The 24,122-nt window shown below is 39.2% G+C and overlaps 1 protein-coding gene across 9 annotated transcripts in view; it reads left to right on the forward strand.

Moving 5' to 3' along the window:
• Window positions 1-24,122, forward strand: part of LOC126072187 (zinc finger protein 14-like) — a 62,543-nt gene that overhangs the window by 10,663 nt on the left and 27,758 nt on the right. The window contains exon 3 of one of the 9 annotated variants that reach the window (XM_049876974.1): window positions 891-6,685. The exons of 7 other annotated variants lie outside the window; for them this stretch is intronic. The gene's annotated coding sequence lies outside the window, so the exon portion shown is untranslated. The remainder of the gene's footprint in view (window positions 1-890; window positions 6,686-24,122) is intronic. One more of the 9 variants, XM_049876975.1, reaches the window with a different exon arrangement.

Consider the following 24,122-nt stretch of genomic DNA (forward strand, 5'->3'; position numbering starts at 1 on the left):
TTTGTTTTGGCATACCCCTATGGGTTGCTTGAGTGAGCTACTTCGATTACTTTTGCCTTTGGAGCTCTGATGTCCGGTCCCCAGTTGGCTAGAGCTGTTATCAGGTATATCAGTCTAGGAGTCCATTCAGTTTTCTTGTATGAGTTCAGCTCAGGTTTCCAGGTGGCTGATCATCAAGTGTGTGGTGCAGGCTCCGTCCTACAGTCCTAGAGGGGCAGGGGTGATTGGCGTATATACAGGTATCTGATTGCAGCAGGGGATCACGCTCTGAACAAGGCAGGGGGCTGAGAACTGACCTCCGAGTGTCTCTTAGGAAAGCACATGCCTGTTCCCTAGAGCGTGCAGGTGGGTGGGTTCTGCAGACGGATCGTGGGCACCCAGCCTTTTTGGTTGTAAGGACTGGGAGGTACCAGTTATCTTTGGACCCCTGTCGCAGGTGGCTGGATGGCCTGAGTGGAGCTACCAGTCCTTAGGTCCCTGATGTGGGTAGGTGGGATCTTGTTTAATAGGCAGAGCAATGTCAAACTTCAAAAACCCACCTCTCCACCACACAGCTGAAATGGTTGGAGTCTGCCAACAGGGCCTATTCTCCCAAAATAGGCCCACACAGGTCCATGCAGAAAAGAAAGGTGCTCAAAGTCCATGGGTTTTTTTATCCCTGGACAGGAGCTGCTTCTGTCCTGAGCTCCCCCAGTTAGCGGAGCTAGCAAATTCTTTTCCCCCAAATGCAAATTTTTTCCTTCCTAAAGGCTGGGAGGATGGCTCTAGGTGCTCAACAGTTCCTATTTCAGGCCAAGGGAATTCAGCCGCTGAAGCCGGTTTGTGGGGGGGGGGGTGCGTTGTAATATATGCAAGTACTTAGCTTTTGCCGAGAGTGCTGTTCTCCTCAGGTTCTGGAGGTGTGAGTGGGCTTTGTGGCTGGCTGCTTCTCCCTGAGGAAACTGCGACCGAATGCTAATACCAGCCCTCCGCCCCTGCCGCCGCTTTGGGAATGGTGCCTGAGGACTCCCCACAATTCAGGTCCGGTAACCCTTCTCCGCTTCTGAATGGTCTCTTCCTCCCACTGCTCCTCAGTTCGTTTTCTAAGCTTGGCTTTGAAGCTCAGGGCTCCCAGCTTGTCACAAATATACTCCTTATGCTTGTTTTTCCGGGTCTTTGTTGTAAAGAGGGGTCGCCAGAAGCGTCTATCTATTCCGCCTTCTTGGCTCTACCTCTATTTGTGTATTCTTATACTATGCTTTTGAATTTATTCTAGTTATTCATACACATACACAGAGACACACAGAGTTTATGCATACGTATGTACTTAAAAAACCATTGCTGTCAAGTTGATTTCAACTCCTAAGTACCCTGTACACACACATTTATATATGCTTAGGTATATATCGAATATACCTTCAACTGCCAGAAGAACGAAGAAGCCTGTCTTGCAAGAAGTACAGCCGGAATGCTCATTAGAAGCAAGGATGGTGAAACTTTGTCTCACATACTTCAGACGTGTTGTCAGGAGGGAACAGTCCCTGGAGAAGGACAACATTCTTGGTAAAATAGGGGGTCAGCAAAAAAGAGAAAGACCCTCAACGAGATGGATTGACACAGTGGCTGCAACAGTGGGCTCAAACAGAGTGACGGCTGTAGGATCGGCGCAGGAGTGAGTGGTGTTTTTTGTGCTGTTGTACATAGAGTCTCTATGAGGGAATCGACTTGATGGCAGCTAACAACAACATATGGACATGTCCCCAGTACCGTACTCCTTAGGGCATCGTGGATATTTGTGGACATTTGCACTTCCATGTAAATTCTTGAATTGTTTTTTTTTTTTTTGGTGATGTTTTAAAGAAAACAAATTTGGTTGAAATTTTTTGGAAGTTCTTAGGAAATAAGCCATATTAGATAGAACAGTGCTCTCAAAGCATGCTGTATCTTTTCATGTATGTCAGCCTGGTTAGTTATTGTTGAATCATATATTAGAATCTTTTATTTACTTAATTACTTTCTGTTTTAGGCTGGGTTCTGTAGGACGCAAAACCAATAAAATGTATAAATGTGTATATATAGATTTGTATCAAAGAAATGGTTCACATGATCACAGAGGCTGGAATGTCCCAGGTCCGTGGGTTACAATAGATGCTTCTTCTGATTCATGTGGATGCAGGGGCTGGTGAACCCAAGATCAGCAGGTTGGAAAGCAGGGCTCTTGCTCAGAGGCTGTGAATATCGACAGATCCCAAGAATAGCAGGCAAGACTGAAAGGCTTCTCCTGGTTCACGTAGCTGCAGGGACTGGCAAACCCAAGATCAGCAGGCTGGAGAGCAGGGCTCCACTCAGAAGCTGTGAAGATCCATGAATCCCAGGATCAGCAAATGGGCTGATAGCTCAAGTCCCAGGAACCAGAAGCCAGACAAACGAGGCAGCTGCACGATCCAGAGTGAACAAAAAGCCAGAACGACTGCTTATATTCAGATGCAGGCCACGCCCTCGAGGAAAGTCCCTTTCAACTGATTGGCTACTCACAACAGATCCCACTGTGGAAATGATCACGTATAAATACCGAGAATCATGGCCCAGCCAAGTTGACATACAATCTTAATTATCACATACTCCTTGGTCCTTTTTATTTCTCTTAGATACATGTTATCCTTTTAAAATTAATTTTTCTGCTGCTTGGTACCAGTGTCTATAAATTCATAAGATAAATGTTACTTTGATATATTGCAATCTGAAAAATGTGCCAAAAGTTTCTTAGTCTAGTAATCATCTATATATTCATTTGAGGTTGTTCATACATAATTAACCTGTGAAATAGAATGGGGTATGGCTTTTTTACTTTAAAAAAAATTTTTTTTTTTTTGAGGGGAATGTAATGGGGCTAAAATCTCTAGGATAAAGTTGAATGGGAATGGAATCATGCATAGCCTTGTTTTTCACTTGCTTTTCTGGGAAAGTGTTGAGCTTCTTAGTGTATTTGCTCTTTGGTGTATGTTTTTTGCACATGCCCATTTTCAAATTGTGCATGTTTCTTTGCATTTTTAAATTTGGTTAGATTTTTACATGCATGCAAAAAAAATTGATACTAAATTTACAATTCAGTGAAATATAAAGTGAGCGCCCCATAACCTGTTGCCGTTGGGTCAATTCTGACTGATAGCAACAGGGTAGAACTGCTCCATAGGGCTTCCAGGGAGCAGCTGGGAATTCAAACTGCCAGCCTTTTGGTTATCAGCTGAACACTTAACCACTGTGCAACCAGCGCTCCATAAACTGAATAGTCATGTAATTAATGGATATACTCTCACTCTATAGAGATAACCATTGACGTTGAGTTGATTCCATCTCATCAGGACCCTATAGGACAGATTAGAACTGCCCCATAGTATTTCCAAGGAACAGCTAGTGGATTGAAATTGCTGATCTTTTGGTTTGCAGTTGTAGCTCTTAACCACTGTACCATCAGGACTCCCCATGTGTCTGTCATTTTGATGAACTGTGGGGGCTTGTGCGTTGCCGTAATGCTAAAAGCTATGCCACTGGTATACAGATACCAGCAGAGTCACCCATGGAGGACAGGTTCAGCTGAGCTTCTAGACTAAGACAGAGTAGGAAGAAGGACCTGACAATTTTCTTCCAGAAGGAATTAGCCAGTGAAAACTTTATGAATACCAGTAGAACATTGTGATATAGTGTTGGAAGATGATCCCCCAGGTTGGAAGGCACTGAAAACATGACTTGGGAAGAGCTGCCTGCTCAAAGTAGAGGCGACCTTAATGACGTGCATGGAGTAGAGCTTTTGGGACCTTCATCTGCTGATGTGGCACTACTTAAAGTGAGAAGAAACAGCTGCAAACATCCATTAATGATGAGAACCTGGAATGTACAAACTATGAACCTAGGAAAATAGGAAATCATAAAAAATGAAATAGAATATGTAAACATCAATATCCTAGGCGTTAGTGAACTGAAATGGACTGGTATCAGCCATTTTGAATCAGACAGCCATATAGTCTCCTATGCCAGGAACAACAACGTAAAGAGGAATGGTGTTGCATTCATCATCAAAAAGAACATTTCAAGATGTATCCTGAAGTACAAAGCTGTCACTGATAGGATAATATCCATATGCCTACAAGGAAGACCAGTTAATATGACTATTATTCAAATTTACGCACCAACCACTAAGGCCAAAGATGAAGAAATTGAAGATTTTTATTAGCTTCTGCCATCTGAAATTGATCGAACATGCAATCAGGATGCACTGATAATTACTGGTGATTGGAATGTGAAAGTTGGAAACAAAGAAGGATCTTTAGTTGGAAAATTCGGCCCTGGTGATAGAAATGATGCCGAAGATTTCATGGTTGACTTTTGCAAGACCAGTAACTTCATTGCAAAATACCTTTTTTCATCAACATACATGGCGACTGTACACATGCACCTCGCCAGATGGAATACACAGGAATCAAATTTACTATATCTGTGAAAAGAGAATGGAAAAGCTCAATATCCTCATAACAAGGCCAGGGGCCAACTATGGAATAGGCCATCAGTTGTTCATATGCAAGTTCAGGTTGAAGATGAAGAAAATCAGAGCAAGCCCACGAGAGCCAAAATACGACCTTGAGCATATCCCACCTGAATTTAGAAACCATCTCAAGAACAGATTTGATGCATCAAACAGTCATGACCAAAGACCAGATGAGTTGTGGAATGACATCAAAGACATAATACATGAAGAAAGCACAAGGTCACTGAAAAGACAGAAAAGAAAGAAAAGACCAAGGTGGATGTCAGAGGAGACTCTAAAACATGCTCTGGAATGTTGATCAGCTAAAGCAAAAGGAAGAATGATGAAGTAAAAGAACTCAACAGAAGTTTTCAAAGGGCGGCTCGGGAAGACAAGTAAAGTATTATAACATGTGCATAGAGCTGCAGGTAGAAAAACGAAAGGGGAGAACATGCTTGGTGTTTCTCAAGCTGAAAGAACTGAAGAAAAACTTCAAGCCTTGACTTGCCATAATGAAGAATTCTGTGGGGGAAATACTAAACCATGCAGGAAACATCAAAAGAAGATAGACGGAATACTCAGAGTCATTATACCAAAAACAATTACTTGATGTTCAACCATTTCAAGAGGTAGCGTATGATCAGGAACCGATTGTACTGAAGGATGAAGTCCAAGCTGCACTGAAGGCACTGGTGAAAAACAAGGCTCCAGGAATTGACAGAATACCAACTGAAATGTTTCAGCAAATAGATGCAGAGCTGGAAGTGCTCACTTGCCTATTGCAAGAAATTTACAAGACAGCTATGTGGCCAGCTGACTGGAAGAGATCCATATTTATGCCTATTCCCAAGAAGAGTGATCCAACTGAATGTGGAAATTATAAACAATATCATTAATATCATATGCAAGCAAAATTCTGCTGAAGATCATTCAAAAGTGACTGCAGCAGTATATTGACAGGGAACTGCCAGAAATTCAGGCCAGATTCATAAGAGGATGTGAAACCAGGGATATCATTGCTGATGTCAGATGGATCCTGGCTGGAAGCAGAGAATGCCAGAAGCATGTCTACCTGTGTATTTTTGACTATGCAGAGGCATTCGACTTTGTGCATCGTAACAAATTATGGATAACATTGCGAAGAATGGGAATTCCAGGGCACTTAATTGTGCTCATGAGGAACCTGTAAACAGATCAAGAGGCAGCTGTTCAGACAGAACAAGGGCATACTGATTGGTTTAAAGTCAGAAAAGGTGTGCATCCGGCTTGTATGCTTTCGCCATACCTATTCAGTCAGTATTCTGAGCAAAATAATCTGAGCAGCTGGACTATATGAAGAAGAATGAGGCATCAAGATTGGAGGAAGACTCATTAACAACCTACGTTAAGCAGATGACACAACCTTGCTGAAAATGAAGACGACTTGAAGCACTTACTGATGTAGATCAAAGACCATAGCCTTCAGGATGGGTTATACCTCAATGTAAAAATCCTCACAACTGGACCGATAAGCCACATCATGATAAACGGAGAAAAGATGGAAGTTGTCAAGGATTTCATTTTACTTGGCTCCACAATCAACACCCAAGGAAGCAGCAGTCAAGAAATCAAAAGATGCGTTGCAGTGGGCAAATCTGCTGCAAAGGACCACTTTAAAGTGTTGAAAAGCAAAGATGTCACCTTGAAGACTAAGGTGCGCCTGACCCAATCCATGGTATTTTCAATTGCATCATATGCATGTGAAAGCTGGAAAATCAATAAGGAAGACTGAAGAAGAATTGACACCTTTGAATTGTGGTGTTGATGAAGAATATTGACTATACTGTGGACTGCCAGAACGAACAAATCTGTCTTGGAAGAAGTACAACTAGAATGCTTCTTAGAAGCAAGGATGGCGAGACTGCATCTTACATACTTCGGACATGTTGTCAGGAAGGATCAGTCAGTCCCTGGAGAAGGACATCGTGCTTGGTAAATTATAGAGCGTCAGTGAAAAAGAGTAAGACCCTCGATGAGATGGATTTCACACGGTGGCTGCAACAATGGGCTTAAGCATAACAAGGATTGTAACAATAGCCCGGGGCTGGGCAGTGTTTGGTTCTGTGGTACATACGGTTGCCATGAGTTGGAACCCACTTGATGGCATCTAACTAGAACAACTCTGACTCTTGACCCTCCTTACCAGTGAGTTAATTTTTAATCACAGTGTTCTGCCCTGTTGGTATAACTAATATCTTCATATTTCTGAGGAGGTTTTCTTTGCTTTTGTTTATATTTTTTCAGCTTTGTACATATCTCAAAATAAGTGCATTGGAATTTGATGGTTTTTATGTTGTAAACAAATAGAATAACACTGTATGTACTTTTTATGGCGATTTCTTTTGTTCAAATTTGCACTAAGAAGACTTCCATGGGTTGTTCATTCACTTTAATTGTTCTGTAGTGTCTTCTGGATAGAGTACAGTCAGTGCCTGGTTCCAAACGAGATCCGCTCCTGTGTCTTTAAGTCGAATTTGCAGTTAAGTCAAAATAAGTGCGCATGGTTCTTTTGTAGCTTTAAAGCAAAAAAGAAGCCCTGGAGTTGCAGTGGCTGAAGTGCTAAGCTGCTAACTGAAAGGTTGGTGGTTCGAACCTAGCAGCCGTGAGAGAAAGATGTGACAGTCAGCTTCTGTGAAGAATTACATTTTTGGAAACCCTGCAGGGAAGTTTTACTCTTTTCTGTAGGTTTGCTATGAGTTGGAATCAACTCGATCACAGTGGGCTTGGTTTGGTTTTCTAGTGCAAGAAAAGACTCAAAGCCTTTTAAATGATTTAAAAGCTGCACATGCAGCAAGTGAAGGTGATTGTGATGAAGAATTTCTTATGAGTGGAATGCATAAACATCAATATCCTAGGCATTAATGAGCTGAAATGGAGTGGTATTGGCCATTTTGAATCGGACAGTCATATAGTCTACTATGCTGGGAATGACAACTCGAAGAGGAATGGTGTTGCATTCATCGTCAAAAAGAACGATTCAAGATCTGTCCTGAAGTACAGCGCTGTCAGTGATAGGATAATATCCATACACCTACAAGGAAGACCAGTTAATATGACTGTTACTCAAACTTACACACCAACCACTAGGGCCAAAGGTGAAGAAATAGATTCTTAACAGCTGCTGCAGTCTGAAATTGATTGAGCATGCAATTGAAATGCATTAGTAATTACTGACGATTGGAATGCAAAACTTGGAATCAAAGAAGAAGGATCAGTAGTTGGAAAATATGGCCTTGGTGATAGAAACAATGCCGGAGATCGAATGACAGAATTTTGCAAGACCAACTACTTCTTCACTGCGAATACCTTCTTTTACCAACATAAACGGTGACTGTACACATGGACCTCGCCAGATGGAACATGCAGAAATCAAATTGACTACATCTGCACAAAAAAAAACAACAAAAAAATTTTTTTTTTGTTTTTTTTTGTGGAAGGAGGTGGAAAAGCTCAATATCATCAGTGAGAACAAGGCCAGGGGCCAACTGTGGAACACACCATCAATTGCTGATATGCAAGTTCACGCTGAAACTGAAGAAAATCAGAGCAAGTCCACGAGAGCCAAAATATGACCTTGAGTATATCCTGTCTGAATATAGAGACCATATGAAGAATAGATTTGACACATTGAACACCAGTGACCGCAGACCAGATGAGTTGTGGAATGACATCAAGGACATCATCCATGAAGAAAGTGAGAGGTCATTGAAAAGACAGGAAAGAAAGAAAAGACCAAGATGGATATCAGAGGAGACTCTGAAACTTGCTCTTGAGTGTTGAGCAGCTAAAGCAAAAGAAAGAATTGACGAAGTAACAGAACTGAACAGAAGATTTCAAAGGGCCTCTCGAGAAGACAAGATATTATAATGACGTGCAAAGAGCTGGAGATGGAAAACCAAAAGGGAAGAACACGCTCATCATTTCCCAAGCTGAAAGAACTGAAGAAAAAATTCAAGCCTCGAGTTGCAATAGCGAAGGATTCCATGGGGAAAATATTAAATGACGCAGGAAACATCAAAAGAAGATGAAAGGAATACACAGAGTTGTTATACCAAGAACAATTAGTCGATATTCAACCATTTCAAGAGGCTGCATATGATCAAGAACCGATGGTACTGAAGGAAGAAGTCCAAGCTGCTCTGAAGGCATTGGCGAAAAACAAGGCTCCAGGAATTGATGGAGTATCAATCAAGATGTTTCAACAAACAGATGCAGCAATGGAGGTGCTCACTCGTCTATGCCAAGAAACATGGAAGACACCTTCCTGGCCAACTGAGTGAAGAGATCCATAACTCAAGAAAGGTGATCCAACCGAATGTGGAAATTATAGAACAATATCGTTCATATCACATGCAAGCAAAATTTTGCTGAAGATCATTAAAAATGGCTGCAGTAGTATATCAACAGAGAAGTTGTAGAAATTCGGACTGGTTTCCGAAGAGGACGTGGAACCAGGGGTATCGTTGCTGATGTGAGATGGATCCTGGCTGAAAGCAGAGAATACCAGAAGGATGTTTACCTGTGTTTTATTGACTATGCAAAGACAGTTGACTGTGTGGATCGTAACAAACTATGGATAACACTGCGAAGAATGGGAATTCCAGAACACTTAATTGTGCTCATGAGGAAACTTTACATAGATCAACAGATAGCTGTTTAGAAAGAACAAGGGGATACTGATTGGTTTAAAGTCAGGAAAGGTGTGTGTCAGGGTTGTATTCTTTCACCATAACTATTTAATCTGTATGCTGAATAAATAATATGAGAGCCTGTATTGTATGAAGGAGAACGGGGCATCTGGAGTGGAGGAAGACTCATTAACAACCTGCGTTATGCAGATGATACAACCTTGCTACCTGAAAGTTAAGAGAACTTGAAGCACTTAATAATGAAGATCAAAGACCACAGCCTTCAGTATAGATTACACCTCAACATAAAGAAAACAAAAATCCTCACAACTGGACCAATGATCAACGTCGTGGTAAACGGAGAAAAGATTGAAGTTGTCATGGGTTTCATTTTCTTTGGATGCACAATGAACAGCCATGGAAGCAGCAGTCAAGAAATCAAAGGACGGATTGCATTGGGGAAGTCTCCTGCAAAGGACCTCTTTAAAGTGTTGAAGAGCAAAGATGTCACCCTGAAGACTAAGGTGCCCCTGTCCCAAGCCATGGTATTTTCAATCACATCACAGGCATGTGAAAGCTGGACAACGAATTAGGAAGACCGAAGAAGAGTTGACGCCTTTGAATTGTGTTGTTGGCAAAGAATATTGAATATACCATGGACTGCCGGAAGAACGAATGAATCTGTTTTGGAAGAAGTGTGGCCAGAATGCTCCTTAGAGGCAAGGATGGTGAGGCTGCGTCTTACATACTTTGGACATGTCGTTCAGGAGGGATGAGTCCCTGGAGAAGAACATCATGCTTGGCAGAGTACAGGGTCAGCGGAAAAGAGGAAGACCCTCAACAAGGTGGATTCATACAGTGGCTGTAACAATGAGCTCAATCATGATGATTGTAAGGACGGCACAGGATTGGGCAGTGTTTCGTTCTGTTGTGCATAGGGTCACTATGAGTCGGAACCAATGTCACGGCATATAACAACAACAGGAGTTGGTTTGTTCACTTCAAAGTGATGGCAAATTTATATAACATTAAAAGGCAAGTATAAGTTGTCCAGTCAATGGTCCATAAGTTGAATGTTCGTGACCCAGGACTGCCCGTATATGGTAATAATTTAACAGTTGTATTTTTTGAGGGTATTTGGGAAGTTTCCATTTTGTGATTATTATTAACAGTGTTTTTATGTTTTTAGCTCTTATATTTAAGTTGTTGTAAGAATGTCACAGGACCAGGCAGTGTCTCGTTCTGTTGTGCATAGGGTCGTTGTGAGTCGGAATCGACTCGATGGCACGTAACAATGACATTTTGCTTGTTCATCCATTTAGAATTAATTTTTTTATATGACATGACATAGGGTTCCTCCTTCATTCTTTTGCATGTGGAAACCCAGTTGTCATAAGACTGCTTGTCTGTCACAGAGACTCTTTTTTTCCCCGTTACAAACAATTCTTAGAAAACTTTTCTTTTTTGTTCATCTTTACCCACTTGAATGTCTTATCCTCATTTCAGTCTCAACAAGCACCAAGTAACCTCTACATCCTTTCCTATAAAATCTCCGTTTGAAGGCATCTGCTCGTATGTTGATGGCACTTGGTCTTTTCAGTTTTCTTGTGCAAAAATCTTGGGTTCTTTCTGTCACACCCCAACCTTCAATCCATCGGCAGCTTCTGTTGTAGCTACGTTAAAAGTATCTAGGGTACAAACAAACACTTGATGAAATTAGTTTTCTTGGTTTAAATGTTTAGGGTCATAATTTTGTGGGACAGTCTGGTCAGTTGATCTAATAATGTTTTTAGAGTTTCTTTTCTACATCTTAGTTTACAGAGTAGTGCCTGAGGTTTTAAAAGCTTGTGAGCAGCCATCTGCTGTACAGCAATTGGTCTGTATTTGCCTAGAGCAGCAGAGTCAGAGGAGGTAATGGACTGCAGGTCTAATTGCCTCCAGGAACTACTGCCTTCTTTTCCATGTGACTAGAACTGGGTGGTGCCTGAACATTTTGATAAGTACTCAATAGATGGATCCTGCTCAGAAGTGGGTAAATGTGGAACAGAATTTCAAATTTTTATGTATCCAGACTTATTTACCCATTGAGACTTGAGGAACCCCTGTGTCTGTTTCACCAAGATAATTTTTAGACTTAGAACCAGAACTAGCCCCTGAAGTCATCTTTAAACTAATACTTTAGCTCAATTAGTAAAGAACGTTTACTTTGAGCAGTGTTCTCTTTTTCGGAATTGTCTATGTAAGATTAAATTGACAACAGTGACTCTAAAGCATAGATGAGAAGTTTCCGGAGCAGTGAATCTAAGTTAATGGGAGTAGAATAATTTGGGCAGAGATAGCGTGAACGGTGACAATCTGAAACATGTCACCAGCGTCACTGAATTGTACATGTTGAATGCCTGTATGTTTTGCTGTGTATATTTTCACCAAAAATTAAAAAAAAAAAAATAGTGATACCTAGGAACCATCCCGTCCACACTCAGTTTTATTGCTGCCACTGCAGTGTTAACATTTCTTCCATGATTATGACCATAGCCTAACATTTGCCCCTACACAAATGTTTGTTAGGAGTTGTCAGATCAGTTTCCTCCTCTGCTCAAAAGCTTGAGCTTGCTCTGTATTTTACTCAAAGTAAAAATCAAAGCCACAAGTGTCCTAGAATATGACATATCCGTCTATACCAGTCACCTTTCCAACTTCTTCTGCTATCCCTCTCCCTGTATCTCACTCTGTTCCAGTCATGCCGGCCTTTTGGTATACTCAAAACATACAGGGCACACTCTTACCTGGCCTGTTCCCTCTTCCTTAAGCAATGTTTTGTCAGATACCCTCTTGGATGACTCTTTCACATCCCTAATCTGTTAAACCAGTTGCCGTCGAGTGGATTCTGGGTCATGGTGACCCCATGTGCGTTCAGAGTAGAACCACGCTTTTACCTTTACCTTCCTGAAGTAGATTGCCAATACTTTGTTCTGAGGCTCTTCTAGGTGAATTTGAACCATTAACCTCTTGGTTAGTTGCCAAGCACTTAATTGTTTGTGGCACCCAGGGACTCCCCTTCATATCCTTATGTTATCCTGTTTTTAACTTTTTGAAAAAAACTCATTGCCATCTAGTTGATTCTGAATCATAGAGACGCTAAAGGATGGAGTAGAATTGGCCCATAGGATTTCCAAGGAGTGCCTGGTGAATTTAAACTGTTGACCTTTTGATTCGTAGCCAAGCCATTAACCACTGTGCCCCCAGGGCTCGAAGAACTCCAAATTGTTTTCCACAGTACATGCACCAGATTATATACCCACTAGCAGTGAATGAGTGTTCTAGTTCCTCCTCATTATCAGTAGTACTTGTCACCTTCTTTTTTTTTATAATGGCCATTGTAATGTTAAGAGCTACAGCTGCTGACCAAAAAATCAGCAATTTGTATCCATCAGCATCTCCTTGAAAACCCTGTGGGACAGTTCTACTCTGTCTTAAGTGTTGCTATGAGATGGCAACTTTTTTTTTTTTTTTTTTGGTAATGGGTACAAAGTGGTATCTTATTGTGCTTTTGACTTTTATTTCCGTGATTATTAGTGATGTTGAACATCTTTTCATGTGCTTTTTGGGCATTCATGCATCTTCTCTCGGAAAATGTTTATTTAAACTATTTTCCCCTTTTTAAAAGTGGGTTGTTCATCTTCTTGTTGAGTTGTACTAATTCTTTATGAACCCTGGTTATGAAACCCTCTTCAGATATATAACTTGGCAAGTATTTCCTCCCTTTCTGGATACTGTCTTTTCACTTCCTTGACAGTGTACTTTGGTGCGAAAAATTTTAATTTTGATGAAGCGCAATTTTCCATTTTTATTTGGTTTCTTGTCCTTTTGGTGTCATAGCTAAGAATCCACTGTGAAATTTGAGGTCATGAAGATTTACCCATATGATTCCGTCTATAAGTTTTCTGGTTTTAGTTCTTATATTTAAATCATTGATCCATTTTGAGGTAATGTTTGTATATGGTGGAGTCCCTGGGTGGCACAAACCGTTTTAAGTGCTGGGCTATTAATCAAAAGATTGACAATTTGAATCCACCGAGAAGTGCCTTGGAAGAAAGTCCTGACAATTCACTTCTGAAAGATCACAGCCATTGAAAACCCTGTGGAGCGTAGTTCTACTCTGGCACACTTGAGATCACCATGAGTTGGAATTGAGTTGACTGCAACTGGTTTTGTTTTATTTCCATGTTGTGTGAGGTAGGGTCCCAAGTTCATTCTTCTGCATGTGGTAATCCAGTTGTCCTAGTACCTTTGTTGAGGAGACTATTCTTTACCCATCGAATGATGTTGATACTCCTTTTCAAATTCTGTTGATCGTAGATTGGGTTTATTTATGGACTGTCAGTTCTGTTGCATTGGTTTATGTGTCTGTCTTTATACCATTTTGACAGTACTTTGATTAGTGCAGCTTTCTAAGTTTTGAAGTCAAGAAATGTGAGTTTTCCTACTTTGTTTTTCTTTTTCAGGATTGTTTTGTCTATTTGAGACCATTTGCAATCCGATATGAATTTGGGGATTATGTAGGCCTTTTTTTGTTGTTGTCATTGCAAAAAAAGGCCATTGGCGTTTTGATGGGGATTGTGTTTAATCTATACACTGTAGTACTGACATCTTAACAATGTTGTCTTCCAGTCTATGAAGATGGAGTGTGTTCAGTTTATTTAGGTCTTTATTAGTTTTTGTCTACAATGTTTTATAGTTTTCAGTGTACAAGTCTTTCACCTTCTCAATGAAATTTATTCATAGGTTTTTTATTCTTTTAGATATCATTGTAACTGGGATTCTTTTGTTAATTTTCTTTTCAGATTGTTGATTCATGGTGTATATATGTTACTATTGTACCCTGCAAGTTTGCTAAAATCCTTTTTAGATCTAGTAGCTTTCTTGTGAATTTTTTTGGATTTTCTATCTGTAGGGTATCACCTGCAAATAGAGATAGAATTTATTTCCTTTCAGATTTGAACACCTTTAATTTGTTTTTCCTGCCTAATTTCTCTGGCTGTGACATCTAGTACAGTGTTGAATAGCAGTGATGAAAACAGGCATCCCAGCTTTGTTCTTGATTTTAGGGAAGCTTTGGTACTTTCACCATTGAATATGATGTTAGCTGTGTTTTTTTTTATGAGTGTCTATTATAACTATTATGACTCGACAGCACTGGGTTTTTTTGGGGGGGGTATTATGGGCTTATTATATTAACAAATTACTCTTTGATTTCTAGTGTGTTGAGTTTTTTTTATCGTCAAAGAGTGTTGAATTTTGTGCAATATTTTTTTTCATCCATTGAGATAATCGTGGCTTTTTTTTTCTTAACATTATTGATATGGTTTATTACTTTGATTTTCTAATGTTTAACCATTTTTACATTCTGGGATAAACCCCCATTGGTCATGGTGCATAATTCCTTTAATATACTCTTGGGTTTGGTTTCCTGGTATTTTGTTGACTTATTTTTGTATCTGTATTCGTGGGGGGCATTTGTCTGTCATTTTCTTTTTTTTCCTGTTCATGTCTGTATCTGGCTTTGGTATCAAAGTACTGCTTACCTCAAAGAATGAGTTAGGAAGTGCTCCCTTCTTTTCTGTTTTTGGAGGAGTTTCAGAAGGATTGATACGAATTCTTCTTGAAATGTTTGGTAGAATTCAGAAGTAAAGCCATCCATGCCTGGTATTTTGTTGTTGTTGCGATGATGTTGATTACTGTTTAGTCTCTCATTATAGTTCTGTTGAAATTTTCTATTCCTTCTTGAGTCAGTCTAGGTAATCTGTGTGTTTTTAGGAATTTACCATTTCATATATATTTTCGCTTGGTGTACAGTCATTCATAATTTTCTCTTGTACTTCTTTTTACTTCTGTATGATAGTAATGTCTCCACATTCATTTCTGATTTTAGTTATTTAGTTCTTTGGTCAGTCTAGTTAAAGGTTTCTCAATTTTATTGACCTTTTCAAAAAATAAAATACTTGTGTCATTGATTTCTCTCAACTGTGCCTCTGTTCCGTTCTTTATCTACATTGTAGTCTTTTTTACTTCTGTCTTTCTGATATCTATGGGCTTAGTTTACTCTTCTTTTTCTCGTTCTTTGAGGTTTAATATTGATATTTCTCTTTTGTAATGTAGACATTTACTGCTATAAATTTCCTTCTAAACAACTGCCATTGTCCCATACCATAAGTCTTGGAAAATTCTGCCTTTATTTACCTTTTATGTGTTTTCTAGTTTCCACTGTGATTTCTTCTATCACCCATTGGTTATTTAGTATTTATTGTTTAATTTCCACATTGGTTCTATATAGCTGTATCTCTTTGCCTTAGATTTTGTTCTCACAAATTACATCTTTGTCTGTTGTGTCCCCAGTGACATAAATTTACAGATATTTTTCTGCATTTGCCACTTAAAGCATGTATGACATAAAAAGTAGAGGTGCAAACCCAAAATATAGTACTGGCTTTTGCATTTGCACATATGATTGCCTTTACTAGAGATCTTTATGTAGTTTTCATTACTATCTAACGTTCTTTCATTTCAGCCTGAGAGACTACCTTTGCATTTCTTGTTAGGCAAGTTTTGTCTAATGGTGCCCAACTCGCCCAGCTTTTGTTTATCTGAGTATGTTTTAGTTTTACCCTTATTTATAATGGACAGTTTTGTGGTTATCCTAGAGCATACATTGTACATTTATAACTACTCCAAATCCATTTTGAAATTACACTATACCACTTTACAGGTAGGGCAAGTACCTTATAATTATTTCTGATTCCTTCTTGCTGTTCACTGCAGCACTGTTTACAATAACAAAAAGACGGAAGTAACCAAAGTGCTCACCAACGGACGAATGGGTAAATAAATTATATATTCAAACAATGCAGTATTACACATTGATAAAGAACAATGATGAATCCATGGAACATTTCATAACCTGGAGGAATCTGGAAGGTATTATGCTGAGTGAAATTAGCCAGTTGCAAAAAGACAAATATTGTACAAGAGCACTGTCATAAGAACTCGAGAAATAGTTAGGAAAGAAAATATTCTTTGTTGGTTACGAGAGGGGTGAGGGAGGGAGGAAGGGAAGGAGGGAGAGGGGTTTTCACTATTAGATAGTAGATAAGAACTATTTTAGGTGAAGGGAAAGACAATACACAATACAGGAGAGGTCAGCACAACTGGACTAAACCAAAAGCAGTTTCCTGAATAAACTGAATGGACAGGAAAACAGAGAGTGGAGAGAAGGAGTGTGCTGTCTCATTAGGGGGAGAGCAATTAGGAGTATATAGCAAGGCGTTTATGAATTTTTGTATGAGAGTCTGACTTGATTTGCAAACTTTCACTAAAGCACAATAAAAATTAAATAAAAATCTCTTAATAAAATACATATAGAAGGAAAATTTCTCCACATAATAAAGGGCATCTACGCAAAACCAACAGCCAATATCATTCTTAATGGAGAGGGGCTGAAAACATTCCTCTTGAGAACAGGAACAAGACAAGGATGCCCTTTATCCCCACTCCTACTTAACATTGCGTTGGAAGTCCTACCTAGAGCAGTAAGGCAAGATACGGAAATAAAAGTCATCCAAATTGGCAATGAAGAAGTTAAACTCTTCCTGTTTCCAGATGATATGATACTTTACATAGAAAACCCAAAAGACTCCGCGAGAAAACTACTGGAACTAATAGAAAGATTCAGCAGAGCAGCAGGATACAAGATTAACATACAAAAGTCAGATTAGATTCCTCTACACCAATAAAGAGAACGATGAAAAGGAAATCAGGAAAAGAATACCATTTATAATAGTCCCTAAGAAAATTAAATACTTGGGAACAAATCTAACCAGGGATGTAAAAGATCTATACAAAGAATACTACAAAACATTACTGCAAGAAACCAAAAGAGAGCTATACAAATGGAAAAACATACCATGCTCATGGATAGGCAGGCTCAACACTGTGCAAACAATTCTACAGAAAGCGATTTACAAATGCAGTGCAATCCTGATCCAAATACCAATGACATTTTACTTATCTATAAGCTATAATCACTGAATTTATTGGGCCCTGGTGGCACAGTAGTTAAGTGCTTGGCTTAGCCTTGGAAACCCTACGGGGCAGTTCTACTCTGCCGTGTTGGGTCACTATGAGTTGGAATCAGCTCATTGGCAATGGTTTTTTATTTTTACTTTTTTAATTTTTATTGGACTTTAGATGAGGTGTTACAGAACAAACTAGTTTCTCATCAAACAGTTAGTACACACATTGTTCTGTGACATTGGTTAACAACCCCACATGTCAACACTCCCTTCTCAACCCTGGGTTCCCTATTACCAGCTTTCCTTTTCCCTCCTGCCTTCCAGTCCCTGCCCCAGGGCTAGTGCGCCCCTTTAGTCTTGTTTTGTTCCATGGGCCTGTTCAGTCCTTGGCTGAAGGATGAACCTCAGGATTGGCCTCATTACTGAGCTAAAAGGATGTCTGGGGCCATACTCGCAGGGTTTCTCCAGCCTCTCAGACCAGAAGGCATTTTTACTATGTTAAGTCTTCCTATCCACGAGCAAGGTATGTTCTTCCACTTAGGTAAGTCTCTTTTGGTTTCTTGCAGAAGTGTACTGTAGTTTTCTTTGTATAAGTCTTTTACATCTCTGGTAAGATTTATTCCTAAGTATTTTATCTTCTTGGGGGCTACTGTAAATGGCATTGATTTGGTGATTTCCTTGTCAATGTTCTTTTTGTTGGTGTAGAGGAATCCAAGTGATTTTTGTATGTTTATTTTGTATCCCGATACTGTGCTGAACTCTTCTATTAGTTTCAGTAGCTGTCTTAGGGGTTTTGTATGTATAAGATCACTTCATCTGCAAATAGAGATACTTTTACTTCTCGCCAATCTGGATGCCCTTTATTTCTTTATCTAGCCTAATTGCTCCGGCTAGGACTTCCAGCACAGTGTTGAAAAAGAGTGGTGATAACAGGGCATCCTTGTCTGGTTCCTGATCTCAAGGGGACTGTTTTCAGACTCTCTTTATTTAGGACGATGTTGGTTGTTGGCTTTGTATAAATGCCCTTTATTTAGTTGAGGAATTTTCCTTCTATTCCTGTTTTCCTGGGAGTTTTTATCGTGAATTGGTGTTGAACTTTGTCAAATGTCTTTTCTGCATCAATTGATAAAATCATGTGGTTCTTGTCTTTTGCTTTATTTATATATTGGATTACATTGTTTTTCTAATGTTGAACCATCTCTGTATACCTGTTACGAATCTCACTTGGTCGTGGTGAATTATCTTTTTGGTATGTTGTTGAATTCTGTTGGCTGAAATTTTGTTGAGGATTTTTGCATCTAAATTCATGAGGGATATAGGTCTGTAATTTTCTTTTTTTGTGGTGTCTTTTTGGTGTCAGGGATATGCTGGCTTCATAGAATGTAAAAAAAAAAAATTTTTTTTTTTTTTTATATTCCATCCTTTTCTATGTTCTGAAATACCTTTAGTATCAGTGATGTTCACTTTTCTCTGAAAGTTTGGTAGAACTCTCCAGTGAAGCTGTCCAGGCCAGGGCTTTTATTTGTTTAGGGTTTTTTGATTACCTTTTCAATCTCTTCTTTTGTTATGGGTCTATTTAGTTATTCTACCTCTGTTTGTGTTAATTTAGGTAGGTAGTGTGTTTTCAGGGATGCATCCATTTCTTCTAGATTTTCAAATTTGTTAGAGTACAATTTTTCATAGTGATCTGATATGATTCTTTCAATTTCAGTTGGATCTGTTGTAATGTCACCCATCTCATTTCTTATTCAGGTTATTTCCTTCCTCTCCTGTTTTTGTTTTGTCATTTTCGCCAATGGTTTATCAATTTTGTTAATTCTCTCGAAGAACCAGCTTTTGGTCTTGTTAACTCTTTCTGTTGTTTTTCTGTTTTCCATTTTATTTAGTTCTGTTCTAATTTTTATTATTTGCTTTCTTATACTTAGTGCCTGAGGGTTTCTGTGGTTGCTCTCTTTCTATTCGAGTTGTAGGGATGATTCTTTGATTTTGGCCCTTCTTTTTGTACGTTTACGGATATAAATTGACCACTGAGCACTGCTCTCACTGTGTCCCAGAGGTTCTGATAGGAAGTGTTTTCATTCTCATTGGATTTTATGAATTTCTGTATTCCCTCCTTAATGGCTTCTATAACCCAGTCTTTTTTGAGTAGGGCATTGTTCAGTTTCCAAGTGTTTCATTTCTTTTGCATGTTTTTCTGCTATTTTTATGGCCTTATGGTCAGAGAAGATGCTTTCTAATATTTCAGTGTTTTGGATTCTGCTAAGGCTTGCTTTTTGACCTAATATATAGTCTATTCTAGGGAATGTTCCATGTGCACTAGAAAAGAAAGTATACATGGCTGCTGTTGGGTGTAGTGCATGTATATGTTTATGAGGTCAGGGTGGTTGATTGTGGCATTTAGATCTTCTGTGTCTTTATTGAGCTTCTTTTTGGATGTTTCGTCCTTCACCGTAAATGGGGTGTTGAAGTCTCCTACTATAATTGTGGTGCTATCTCACTTTTCAACGCTGATAGGGTTTGTTTTATGTATCTTGTAGCCCTATCATTGGGTGCATAAATATTTAATATGGTTATATCATCCTGGTATATTGTCCCTTTAAGCATTATACAGTGCCATTCTTTATCATTGTTGGTGGATTTAACTTTAAAGTCTACTTTGTCAGAAATTAATATTGCCAATTCTGCTCTTTTTTGATTGTTGTTTGCTTGATATATTTTGTTCCATCCTTTGAGCTTTAGTTTGTGTCTCTAAGTCTAATGCATGTCTCTTCTAGGCAGTATATGGACGGATCATGTTTTTTAATCCATTCTGCCACTCTCTGTCTCTTTATTGGTAAATTTAGTCCATTTCCATTTAGCGTAATTATGGGCAGATATGAGTTTAGTGCTGTCACTGTGATGTCTTTTTTGCTCTGTGTTGTTGACAGTTTCTTTTTTAAATTTTTTTTATAATTTTTATTGAGCTTTAAGTGAACGTTTACAAATCAAGTCAGTCTGTCACATATAAGCTTATATACACCTTACTCCACACTCCCACTTACTCTCCCCCTAATGAGTCAGCCCTTCCAGTCTCTCTTTCATGACAGTTTTGCCAGTCTCCAACCCTCTCCACCCTCCTATCTCCCCTCCAGACAGGAGATGCCAACACAGTGTCAAGTGTCCACCTGATACAAGGAGCTCACTCTTCATCAGCATCTCTCTCCTACCCAGTGTCCAGTCCCTTCCATGTCTGATGAGTTGTCTTCGGAATGGTTCCTGTCCTGGGCCAACAGAAGGTTTGGGGACCATGACCGCTGGGATTCCTCTAGTCTCAGTCAAATCATTAAGTTTGGTCTTTTTATGAGAATTTGGGGTCTGCATCCCACTGTTCTCCTGCTCCCTCAGGGGTTCTGTGTTGTGCTCCCTGTCAGGGCAGTCATCGGTTGTAGCCGGGCGCCATCTAGTTCTTCTGGTCTCAGGATGATGTAGGTCTCTGGTTCATGTGGCCCTTTCTGTCTCTTGGGCTCATAGTTATCATGTGACCTTGGTGTTCTTCATTTCTCCTTTGATCCAGGTGGGTTGAGACCAATTGATGCATCTTAGATGGCCACTTGTTAGCGTTTAAGACCCCAGACGCCACATTTCAAGGTGGGATGCAGAATGTTTTCATAATAGAGTTTATTATGCCAATTGACTTAGAAGTCCCCTTAAGCCATAGTCCTCAAACCCCCACTCTTGCCCCGCTGAGCTTTGAAGTATTCAGTTTATCCCGGAAACTTCTTTGCTTTTGGTCCAGTCCAGTTGAGCTGACCTTCCCTGTATTGAGTATTGTCCTTCCCTTCACCTTAAGTAGTTCTTATCCACTAACTAATCCGTAAATAACCCTCTCCCACCCTCCCTCCCTCCCCCCCCCCGTAACCACAAAAGTATGTGTTCTTCTCAGTTTATACAGTTTCTCAAGATCTTATAATAGTGGTCTTATACAATATTTGTCCTTTTGCCTCTGACTAATTTCACTCAGCATAATGCCTTCTGGGTTCCTCCATGTTATGAAAGGTTTCACAGATTCATCACTGTTCTTTATGGATGCATAGTATTCCATCGTGTGAATATACCACCGTTTATTTAACCATTCCTCCGTTGATGGACACCTTGGTTGCTTCCAGCTTTTTGCTATTGTAAACAGAACTGCAATAAACATGGGTGCGTATACATCTGTTCGTGTGAAGGCTCTTATTTCTCTAGGGTATATTCCGAGGAGTGGGATTTCTGGGTTGTATGGTAGTTCTATTTCTAACTTTTTAAGAAAACGCCAGATAGATTTCCAAAGTGGTTGTACCATTTCACATTCCCACCAGCAGTGTATAAGAGTTCCAATCTCTCCGCAGCCTCTCCAGCATTTATTATTTTGTGTTTTTTGGATTAATGCCAGCCTTGTTGGAGTGAGATGGAATTTCATCGTAGTTTTAATTTGCATTTCTCTAATGGCTAATGATTGAGAGCATTTTCTCATGTATCTGTTAGCTGCCTGTATATCTTTAGTGAAGTGTGTGTTCATATCCTTTGCCCACTTTTTGATTGGGTTGTTTGTCTTTTTGTGGTTGAGTTTTGACAGAATCATATAGATTTTAGAGATCAGGCACTGGTTGGAGATGTCATAGCTGAAAATTTTTTCCCAATCTGTAGGTGATCTTTTTATTCTTTGGGTGAACTCTTTAGATGAGTATACGTGTTTGATTTTTAGGAGCTCCCAGTTTTCTGGTTTCTCTTCGTCATTTTTGGTAATGCTTTGTATTCTGTTTATACCTTGTATTAGGGCTCCTAACGTTGTCCCTATTTTTTCTTCCATGATCTTTATCGTTTTAGTCTTTATGTTTAGGTCTTTGATCCACTTGGAGTTAGTTTTTGTGCGTGGTGTGAGATATGGGTCCTGTTTCATTTTTCTGCAAATGGATATCCAATTATGCTAGCACCATTTGTTAAAAAGACTATCTTTTCCCCAGTTAACTGACACTGGGCCTTTGTCAAATATCAGCTGCTCATATGTGGATGGATTTATATCTGGATTCTCAATTCTGTTCCATTGGTCTATGTGCCTGTTGTTGTACCAGTACCAGGCTGTTTTGACTACTGTGGCTGTATAATAGGTTCTGAAATCAGGTAGAGTGAGGCCTCCCACTTTCTCCTTCTTTTTCAGTAATGCTTTACTTATCTGAGGCTTCTTTCCCTTCCATATGAAGTTGGTGATTTGTTTCTCCATCACCTTAAAAAATGTCATTGGAATTTGGATCGGAAGTGCATTGTATGTATAGATGGCTTTTGGTAGAGTAGACATTTTTACTATGTTAAGTCTTTCTGTCCACGAGCAAGGTATGTTTTTCCACTTATGTGGGTCCTTTTTAGTTTCTTGTAGTAGTACTTTGTAGTTTCCTTTATATAGGTCTTTTATATCTTTGGTAAGATTTATTCCTAAGTATTTTATCTTCCTGGGGGCTACTGTGAATGGTATTCAGTTGGTGATTTCCTCCTCGATGTTCTTTTTGTTGATGTAGAGGAATCCAGGTGATTTTTGTATGTTTATCTTATAACCTGAGACTCTGCCAAACTCTTCTATTAGTTTCTGTAGCTCTCTGGAGGATTCCTTAGGGTTTTCTGTGTATGAGATCATGTCATCTGCAAATAGAGATATTTTTACTTCTGTCTTACCAATCTGGATGCCCTTTCTTTCTTTATCTAGCCTAATTGCTCTGGCTGGGACCTCCAGCACAATGTTGAATACGAGTGGTGATAAAGAGCATCCTTGTCTGGTTCCGGTTCTCAAGGGAAATGCTTTCAGGCTCTCTCCATTTAGAGTGATGTTGGCTGTTGGCTTCGTATAGATGCCCTTTATTATGTTGAGGAATTTTCCTTCAACTCCTATTTTGGTGAGAGTTTTTAATCATGAATGGGTGTTGGACTTTGTCAAATGCCTTTTCTGCATCAATTGATAAGATCATGTGGTTTTTGTCTTTTGTTTTATTTATATGGTAGATTACATGAATGGTTTTTCTAATATTAAACCAGCCTTGCGTACCTGGTATAAATCCCACTTGGTTGTGGTGGATTATTTTTTTGATATGTTGTTGAATTCTATTGGCTAGAATTTTGTTGAGGATTTTTGCATCTATGTTCATGAGGGATATAGGTCTGTAATTTTCTTTTTTTGTGATGTCTTTTTTTTTTTTTTTTTTACCTGGTTTTGGTATCAGGGATATGGTGGCTTCATAGAATGAGTTAGGCAGTATTCTGTCATTTTCTATGCTTTGAAATACCTTTAGTAGTAGTGGTATTAACTCTTCTCTGAAAGTTTGGTAGAACTTTGCAGTAAAGCCGTCCGGGCCAGGGCTTTTTTTTGGGGGGGGGGGTAGTTTTTTGATTACCGTTTCAGTCTCTTTTTTTGTTATAGGTCTGTTTAGTTGTTCTGCTTCTGATTGTGGTAGTTTAGGTAGGTAGTGTTTTTCTAGGAATTCGTCCATTTCTTCTAGGTTTGCAAATTTGTTAGAGTACAATTTTTCATAATAATCTGATAAGATTGTTTTAATTTCAGTTGGGTCTGTTGTGATGTGGCCCATCTCATTTCTTATTTGGGTTATTTGTTTCCTTTCCTGTATTTCTTTAGTCAGTCTGGCCAATGGTTTGTCAATTTTGTTAATTTTTTCAAAGAAGCAGCTTTGACTTTGTTAATTCTTTCAATTGTTTTTCTGTTCTCTAATTCATTTAGTTCAGCTCTAATTTTTATTATTTGTTTTCTTCTGGTGCCTGATGGATTCTTTTGTTGCTCACTTTCTATTTGTTCAAGTTGTAGGGACAGTTCTCTGATTTTGGCTCTTTCTTCTTTTTGTATGTGTGCATTTATCGATATAAATT

Source organism: Elephas maximus, chromosome 3 (genome assembly GCF_024166365.1).
Source record: "Elephas maximus indicus isolate mEleMax1 chromosome 3, mEleMax1 primary haplotype, whole genome shotgun sequence".
NCBI lineage: Eukaryota > Metazoa > Chordata > Mammalia > Proboscidea > Elephantidae > Elephas > Elephas maximus.